Raw genomic sequence first — 9,802 nt, forward strand, 5'->3', positions numbered from 1 at the left:
TTTTCTCTCTCTCTTTAGTCACTTCCATAAGGCATAGATGATGAGTTATATGGTACATGGGCAGAGGGACATAATTAAGAATTTAGGTTATTTTTGCAGGCCCCTACCTGCACCTGTACTTAGGAAATAGGGAACTAATTAAATGTTTCCCACAAAAAGCTGAACTCTTTTAAAGAAAAGCACACCTGAAGCAATCTGATTTATGGATCACAGAGATCAGAAACAGAAATAACCAGTGGCCAAAATGTTCAAACCTAGGTGACTGAATTTAAAAGTGATCTGTTAAAAGTGATGAGTACCTACAGCTTTGTGGATGCTCAACACCTCTGAATGGTCAGTTCACTTAGCTAGGTGCCTAATGTCAAGCAACAAGATTTAGACTTTTTGGCCACTGACTCCATTCGCAAAACTATAAATACTAAACTATAGATATTAAACTAATGATGCACATTTATCTTAGTCAAAAGGCCAGTTCTTTCAGTGTTAATTTGAATGAGCTAGGTTGTTCTTTGTCTAAATGTTTATCAAGGAGTTGCTTCCAGAGAATTCATTTCTTTGTTTTACGATGTTGTACATCACCTTTTGTTCTTCCTTTTATCGTTCTTGTCTTTTACTTTTCTGCAACCAGAAAAGTACTCAGTGCTCACTCCCCTTCCTCTCTTGATTAACATTTGTATTTGGCTCACTAGCCTTTTCCACTGAATCTATTCAACAGCTTCATCTTAAATCACAAGACACAAATCTTTTTCCCATGCTCTGGCTCTTAACTACATAACCCAACCACTTCCCAGAAGTCACACACAAAGGCCAATAGTCAACCATTTCATCCACCTATTTTTAGGATGATAAAAAGTTGCATTGAGCATAAATATCTTGAAGTCCCTGTTGTTCTGGGATTAGGGGATCAGAGATTCCAAGGTACACAATTGCAAGGAAGGAAGTGGAGAACAACTAAAAGAGATAAAGCAAACACACACACACACCCCACACACATTAGTACACCTCTACCCCTATATAATGCTGTCCTCGGGAGCCAAAAAATCTTACTATGTTATAGGTGAAACCGCGTTATATCGAACTTGCTTTGATCCACCGGCGTGCGCAGCCACGCCCCCCCCCCCAGAGCACTGCTTTACCGCGTTATATCCAAATTCATGTTATATTCGGGTCGCGTTATATCGGGGTAGAAGTGTACTATCAAAAGTCAGAAAAAATGTTGACGCCATTAGGAAAAAAAAAACCATAACCCTACCCCCCAGGGTAATATACTTCAGAGCCAGAGCATGTTTTGTTGACCCACATATAGCCTAGCCTTATCAAGGGCATGGCTCATAATGTCACTTAATCTGATATGTGTAAAAGAAATATTTTACAATGAAGGACTTTTTTTTCCCTGTTAAATCCCTTCAAGACATTAATGAGTCAACAATGGAAAGTGAAACTTTCTAGTTTTACAAAAGTATCCAGAGTGGGAAAATAAAAATCTCACTCAAAAACCAGTCACCAGGGATGTTGTTTTCTAATGTTCATTAAGCAGGTAAATACAATCTGAGGTATTTGACCAAAGGCTAGCACAGCCAGATTGAACACATTTCTTTCTAGTTACCAATAAAGAAAAAAAGTGATGCAGTATCATTAAACAGTAAAACAATTCACACACCGAAGAATAATAAATAATAATAATAATAAAAATGTACTACATCAAATTAAGTATATTGTAGGGTTTAAGAGATTCAGGAAGGGGGTGGGGAGTCAAATCTTGAAAGATACTGTACTTATTTAAAAATGGAATAATATTTCAGATGAATTACTAATGCAAACAGAAAGCCCTCTCTCCTGTTCCCATTGAAGTCAATGGGGGGGGGGAGGGAGATATGACACCTGCTATTAATATCAGTGGTTCAGGATGTTTTAAAATGTGGATAACTGACAAGACTCCTGTACTTAGAGTATACATAGTAAAAGAAGTTGAAGTGTAAGAACAAAAAGCTGCTGTAAATCATGCACAGTGGGCGTTCTTTAATCTATAGTATCTCTCCATTGAAAATAAATGTTACGCACATCCCAGAAGAATACAGGCCACATAAATTAAATCCTGAAAAACACATTTTTCTTCTTCTTCTACTTCAGCATTATGGAGGAAAAAAGTCTTCAAAAATAGTAATGGAATGCAAAAAAATAACTTTTACGGTAAGAAAGAGTTTGTACAATTTTAACTAGTACTATAATATTGGAGGAAAATATTCCTAATTTTAACTTCTTTTCGTGAAAAGAACAGGAGTACTTGTGGCACCTTAGAGACTAACAAATTTATTAGAGCATAAGCTTTCGTGGACTACAGCCCACTTCTTCGGATGCATATAGAGTGGAATAAATATTGAGGAGATATATATACACACATACAGAGAGCATGAACAGGTGGGAGTTGTCTTTTCGTGAGGGTACTAACAGCATCTTACACACATATGCCACAAAAGAACTGAAAGCAGAATTTTTGTAACCAAACTAAAAACCCAAGAAAGCAGGCGGACTGAATGAAAATGCTAATTGTAATGTGTTGTAATAAAAATACCCCCAAGATCAGCCCAATCTTTTTTTGCTATAGCATAGTCCCCAGGCATATGGCTAACTACTGCCTGATCATTATCCTGGCTAAAACTAAAGCTACTGAAGTTTAGGAGGATTCATATCTAACAGAATTTCTTTCATCTCTAATAATTGCTAATCTAGCATAATTACTCATACTTGAAGTGGAATGTGATGCATGCTAAGAACCCAACTTGCCTAAAATTAAAGTTAAAACAAAAACAAAACCCACTACTGAACTCTGTATTCAAAGATTCATCTTTTGTCAGACTTCTATGCCAAGTGTTGCATAATGATTTAGAATTATTTAAAAGCTTCCCTTACACTATTTGACTATTATAAAGAGAACAATTGAACAACTTTAATGCTTACATTTCAATTGCTTTGTAGTAAAAGCATTGCACAATACTTTTAAAACCAGACAGGTACCTTTCCACAGTCCAACAGATCAATCATACACAATTTCTGTTAGAGCAAAACGTAGTCCCCCCAAGGGGAAAAAATATATATATATTTTTGGTGACCACAATTCTGATTTAATTGAAATAGGATAAGAAAGTTGCATTTTCCCCATACCCAGTGGGACTAATACTGACTTTTGACAGTACCACAGAATCCTACGGAAAACTCCAAATATATTTCAGACAAAGGCTATGTCTACACTACCGCGGTAAGTCGACCTATGCTACGCAACTCCAGCTATGTGAATAACGCAGCTGGAATCAACGTACCTTAGGTCGAGTTACCGTGGGCTCTACACCCACCGGGGGGGGGGAGGAGGAGTCGACAGGAGATTTTCTCCCATCGACTTACCTTACTCTTCTTGTCAGGGGTAGAGTACAGGGGTCGACTGGAGAGCGATCTGCAGCTGATTTGGCGGGTCTTTACTAGACCTGCCAAATTGACTGCCGGTGGATCGATCTCAGAGCATCGATCCCGGCTGTAGTGTAGACCTGCCCAAAATGTTGAGGTTTTTCCCTGAGATATCAGTATTCATACCACGTTCTTAATCAGTGTTTCAAACAAAAAAGCATTTAATCCAGAAGATGTCTACATGAAATTTTAACAGGCATGGAGAGGGAGGGGGGTTAAGTCCTTTTCTCATTTACAAATACTTAACTAAAAAAAGGTAGAAAGGGTTTTTTACAAAATTTATGAGATTTCAATACTGAGGCATCTATTTCATAACAAAGAAATTAAAACTATTAAACCAGTTACACAGAATGAATTACAGGAAAGCATACAGCCTTTTAAGAAATCTTAGCTCATGGTGGAACATATTATCCTACACATCTCCATATTAAGAGCCTCTCTTGTTGCAAGAATTAGCTGCAACTAGAAAACCCAAGCCATACTTCTAGCCCTTTTAAGGCATCTTTATCTAAAGATTACAGCCTCATGGCAACTAACAGTTCAGTTCATAACTATGTACAGATAGAAGGTTTCCAAGATACAAGTTCACCTGCTCCTGAGAAATGGTCCATTAGACTTGCACTGGTCCCAGAAAGCAATTGGATATCATTTTGTAATCTTCAAGTTGATAAAGTCAGTCATAAACATTAGCCACGTCAATGAGAATTACTTAAGGGGGGGAGCAACATTTTTTTTTAAATCAGACATGGGAATAATCTGCCAAGACAAAAAAAAAAAATCTAACTATAAATAGCCTGTACTATAACATTATAAGATGGTCATTTTAAATCCCTTTGAAATTTGATTTTTTATGTTATGCTTTTGTGTTCAATATCTAATATTTGCCCTTTTTGGGTGGCCAACAATCCACTCATACATCAAAACAAATGGTTTTGCTTTTCAGACCAAGTGGAATCTTATGAATGTTTTGTTCCCTCCCCATAAGATGATTATGCCAGAACCTCTGAGATTCTGAAACCAGGCCTTTCAGAAAAAGTTCTTTGGACCAGCCATAGTATAACTTTGAGTTGAGTTCAAAGGAATCATGCCAATAGTAATTGCTGTTTTGTTTATGCTAGACTGTCTGCCGATTAGACTATAATCAATCTAATGACTAACATCCAGTCCATGTAATTTAGAGGTTGGGCAGTGTGGGGGTGATAAACATTCAGCTAGCTGAGAAATTAATAGAAGTGTTACTGTTTGATGGGGATTTGAATTTTAAATTCTTTCTTAACTATTGTTACTAATATAGCTACCTTTTTGTTACAATAATCCACCACCCTTCTACCTTAAATACCAGTATGCCATAACATCTGTGCCTCCTATACAAGAAATGTATTATTGTTTCAAATATATTATAGAGAACTAGTCACATTAAATACAAACATAAATATGGGGGATGAAATTGATCATCTTCATCCACTACCAACTTTGCAGAAGTTACAGTTGCAAATGAAGCCAAAATGGAAAGAGTACCTTGGTTTTCCTCAAAAGACGGCACAACTCTAAGAAATGCAGGGCATTGCCCTGGTAACATTTCAAGATACATGCCTGTTTTAGGCAGAATATATGTATATAGTACAGTGAACACATTTTTTCCTTCTCTTCTTTCTAGGAGCTAAACATTTAATAAATTAATCCACAGAATTATAAAACTGGGTTACTAAATATCAGTACAAGGAAATTCATTTGGAAGTGTCAAAGAAAAATAAAAATGCTTAAATAAGTCCTCAGAGTTCAATGTTTCTATTAAATTTGTGGGACTATACCAGCTCCCTGTGGTGGCTTATTTAACACCTACAATTTCTAGCGATTTTTCACACACAACTTTAGTCTAATGAATATTACCTGACTTTGGTTGAGAAGGACAGGATTTAAAGATACATTAGGACTGTCTTTTCATTCAAATTCGCTAATGAATATCTGTTTTTTTTCCTCTCTCAGATGACATGGATGACTACATTTTCATAGCGTCCATATATTTCTAAACAAATCATTTCTGATCAAAAAAACTTTAAGAACAAAAAACAAATACCCCCAAGTGAAAGAAAAAGGGTCAGTAACCTAGGGCCTTGGCTACACTTACCCGCTAGTTCGACAGCTGGAAATCGAACTTCTGGGTTCGACTTATCGCGTCTAGTCTGGACGCGATAAGTCGAACCCGGAAGTGCTCGCCGTCGACTGCGGTACTCCAGCTCGCCGAGAGGAGTACCGCGGAGTCGACGGGGGAGCCTGCCTGCCGCGTGTGGACCAAGGTAAGTTCGAACTAATTCGAACTAAGGTACTTCGAACTTCAGCTACGTTATTCACGTAGCTGAAGTTGCGTACCTTAGTTCGAATTAGGGGGGTAGTGTAGACCTGGCCTAAGTGTGATATCTTACAGAGTGTGCCAAGTTACAAAAGTGTTAGCCATTCAAGAGGCCAATTTAAACAAGACACAACTGAATTCCTCTTTACCCCTTGCCTCCTCCGCTCAGGAGGTCCCAAGTACAGCATCCTGAATACATTAGGGCAATTCTGGCCCTCAAGCATTCTGAGTTTAAAAAGGAATATAAATGACCAGTCATCCTCCCCCATCATCTTCTCCTTTGCAACTTGGCTTGTTTTGTAGCTTTCACACTTATATATAGCTGACCTGCACTACTTCACCTCCCTTTTTTTTAGGTATGTGTTTAAGATTGTTTTGATCACATAGAACACATACAATAAGGATTCCTTTCAGAAAAATCACCACAAGAAATGGGATAAATAAACAAGCAAAATGAAAAATAGGTCAAGACTGATAAGTTTGATGCAACTGATTCTACGTATATTAAAAACAACCTAGCAGTTTTGACTTCTTTTTAAAGATTAAGTCACTTAAGATATTCAAATTAAATATCTTGTTTTAAATGTCTCTGGATGGAGAATTATTTGCTCACCTATGCCCAAGCATTTATTTACATATCCCTGAAGTGCATGGTATACAGCTTTTCATAAACAACAACAGTCTTCCTTGTGCTTAGGTAAATATTTTTATTGTTTTTAAAATGCTGAGGGGGGTGGGGGAGGAAAGCTACAGTTTGCCTGCCTTGTTTCTCATTTATGTCAAAAGCTGGTACCTGTCAGCAAGAGTTACTAGGATAATTAGACTAAGACTATAGTTACCAGCAAACCAAAAAGAGGAAAAAAGCAAACAGAACAAAACTAATTCACAAATGTATTTTCAAAAAACAAAAGACATTTAGTCATAAGTGAATTCTTAACACCACCATTTCTAATGAACATTACTTTCATGCATTCAACATACAAACACCCCAAAATTCAACTGTCATTTTGTTTTTATGTGTTTACCTGCCTTGTGTCACTATTCCCCTAAGATACAAGTTTCAAATTATGTTATCAAAAGTGACAGCCATATCAGAGATATCTTTTAAATCTTTTTCCATCAGAAAAAGTTACTAAGTACATGACAAATTGCAAATTTACTGTGTATCTCATGTTTTGTTTAGACATGGAAACAGTACTCATGAATTTAAAGAGCTTCTTTACATAGATGTATATAATAGTTTAATTTAGATGAGAAATAGTTTGGAAAAACTGTTTACTTTTAAACTACAGATCTTGCTTATCTCCTAATGATTAAGCTACTAATCATTAAAAAAGAACCTAAAATCAATGTTGCATTTAGGTTTCTGTTGAAATTCTAACAAACAACATTTGCAATGTTACTCACAGCTATTGTTTCTTCATAAAAAATTAAGATGAAATATTTGATGGACACAGCATTTTCAATTTAAATGCTATAAAAGAATCTTTAAACTTCCCAGCTGATTCATGCTGCTATCCCACCTAGAAATCTTACAATCAGATTGTCCTCAGCTCAGAATATTACTAATCCACTCAAAAATGGACACCATTCAAGAAAAATAAAATGGGAAAATGAAAAAAAATCAGATATTTGAACAAAGGCCACCAAGAATGATAATCTGCTTCTCAAGAATAATTACTGCTGCAATAATTACACATATGATGATTGATTTACTATTTGTATTTTTTACTGGAGAAATAATAAATATGGCACTATAAATATTTAACACAGATACAGTGAAGAAATGTGTAACAGTTTCTTAAGTATATAGTATACTGTCACTAAAACCCAAGCCACTCCATCTGAAATCTAGGATTTTGCTATTTGCTCATTTTAGGAAATCTTAGGCTACTAGTACAAAAAGCAGACTATGCTCAGACCTACACATAAAATGGAAGCTGAATTTTTGAGTTAATTTAAATGTTATTTACAGAAAGGCACTTGAAAAAACACATTTTCATTCTGTAAAATGTGTGAGTACCACACATACATATGATTAAATCAATTAGTATGATGAAAACATGGTTCTATTCTGACAGAACAATTTACACCATTTTCCCATTCATTTTGTGTTTCTTCATCTGTACTAGATTTGTAATTCCAACTCTATATTTGTTCAGTTCAACTTTTCTAACATCTTATAAATATGACCAACTGATGCCCTATTTATGGGCCATAAAAATCATACGGACATGTAAATAAACCCTCATTAGGGAAGTCCAGAAGTAAACGGATGCACAACCAACAAAACTTTGTCAATTCATTTTAAAAGATAAGTGAAGAGCACTACATTTGTTCTTCACATGCTGATGAACAAAAGCACTACTCTGAACTGTACAAACTTCAGTAAATTTTAAATATATGAATGCAAAAGAATGCAAGGCAGCAAATTCAAGACACTATCCCCTTTTGAAATATTTGGAAGAAAAGGAAAGAAAGAAATAGAGCCTAATCCAAAGCCCACTGAAGTCAACTGAAAGACTTTGGAAGGGGAACTTTGAGAGTTTTGTTTTAAGCAAATGAAACACTATTTTTAATGGGTCCTGCAGTACATGTTCATAGAAGCTGATCCTGCTCCACTGAGAACTGAATAATTTTGTGGACTTCAATGCAATTAACTCCTGATTTACACCGGTGTAGCTGAGACAAGACTAAGGCCTGTTCCTTTTACACTAGGAAACAGCTCATAGGCACATTCCCCCCAGCACCCTTCCAGGGTCTGTATTCACAGCATGCACAACCCTCCAGGCTTCCAAGTTTGGCAGGCCTTCTTCCTTCACCCCCACCCCCTCCATGTCTGACCCATTATGGGCTGGAGCAGCGTGTGTCTGACTCAGCCTCACCACAGCTCCGGAGCAAGGGGCAAAGACAAGTGTTGATTACAGAGCCCCCGCCCAAGAGGAAAGCAGAATTTGGGTGGGACCAGCGTTCCCCCAACCAGGCCAGCTCGCAGCCCTGTCTCTGCCCAGCCCAGGCACTGGGGTTACTGCGGCAGGACCAGGGACACGAAAAGTCACAAACTGGCGGGGAGGGGGGCAAAGGCAGGGGTCGCTGCGGAAGATGCTACGGCCAGCGGCTTCCTCGGCCCGGCTAGGGAGGGCGAGGAAGGCGCCGGGCAGGGGCGGGAGGCAGCCGTGTGGGGGCGGCCCAGGAGCGGAGGAGGCGGCGGTGGCAGCAGCAGATGGGAGCAGGAGCGGGGGAGGCAGCCACGCTGGGGGGCGGCGCAGACGGACTCTCTCCCCAGGACGTTCCCGGGCTCCGCCACATTCTCACAAACCGCCCTTTGTCCTCCTCCTCCTCCCCCCGGGCCTCTGCGCCCCGCTCCGCGGGCGGGGGCTCGGGCGCGCTCCTGGAGGCTCCCTCCAGGGTGTTTCTCCTCCCCCCTCTCTCAGCGCCCACCCCCTGAGCGCGAGCTCTCCCCTGGCACACCCCCCAAGCAGGCGAGGAGGTGGACTGGGGGGGGGGGGGTCGTTTCACGTGATTGCCACACTCCCACATTCCATCACAGCTCCAGCTCCACCAACTCCAGCCTCCAGATCAATAACTTCAATCCTGGCCCTCCTCCTCCACATCCCAGCAAATCCCACCCCCAGCTAAAAAACTTCCTTCTCCGACGGAGACCGAAAGACACTGGACCTCAGGGGAGGGGGAGGGGGAAAGTCTGCAACTTTCTTTAAATAAATAAATAACCAACCCTCTTTACAATCAACTCCCCTTACATGAAATGTCTGTAGTCACTGGCTAGCCCGTTACTTTAAAACACAGCCGTATGTTGAACCTGATCTTAGGACACCATCGACATGAGAAATGGTGGGCAGGAGAGGTTTGTTTTCTTTGCAATGCTTAGGTTATTACCCAGGGCCACACTTGAGTAGCTTGTAATTAGCGGGAGGTGGGGGGGGGATTCTTTGGGGGAGCTTGGGGAATAAAGCACTTTTTTATTTAAAAAAA

The 9,802-nt window shown here is 39.1% G+C and overlaps 1 protein-coding gene across 8 annotated transcripts in view; it reads right to left on the bottom strand.

Moving 5' to 3' along the window:
* The window catches only part of ZNF521 (zinc finger protein 521), a 275,680-nt gene that overhangs the window by 264,364 nt on the left and 1,514 nt on the right, over positions 1-9,802 (bottom strand). The window lies entirely within an intron of this gene.

The sequence above is a fragment of the Trachemys scripta genome, chromosome 2, assembly GCF_013100865.1.
Source record: "Trachemys scripta elegans isolate TJP31775 chromosome 2, CAS_Tse_1.0, whole genome shotgun sequence".
Classification (NCBI taxonomy): Eukaryota; Metazoa; Chordata; order Testudines; family Emydidae; genus Trachemys; species Trachemys scripta.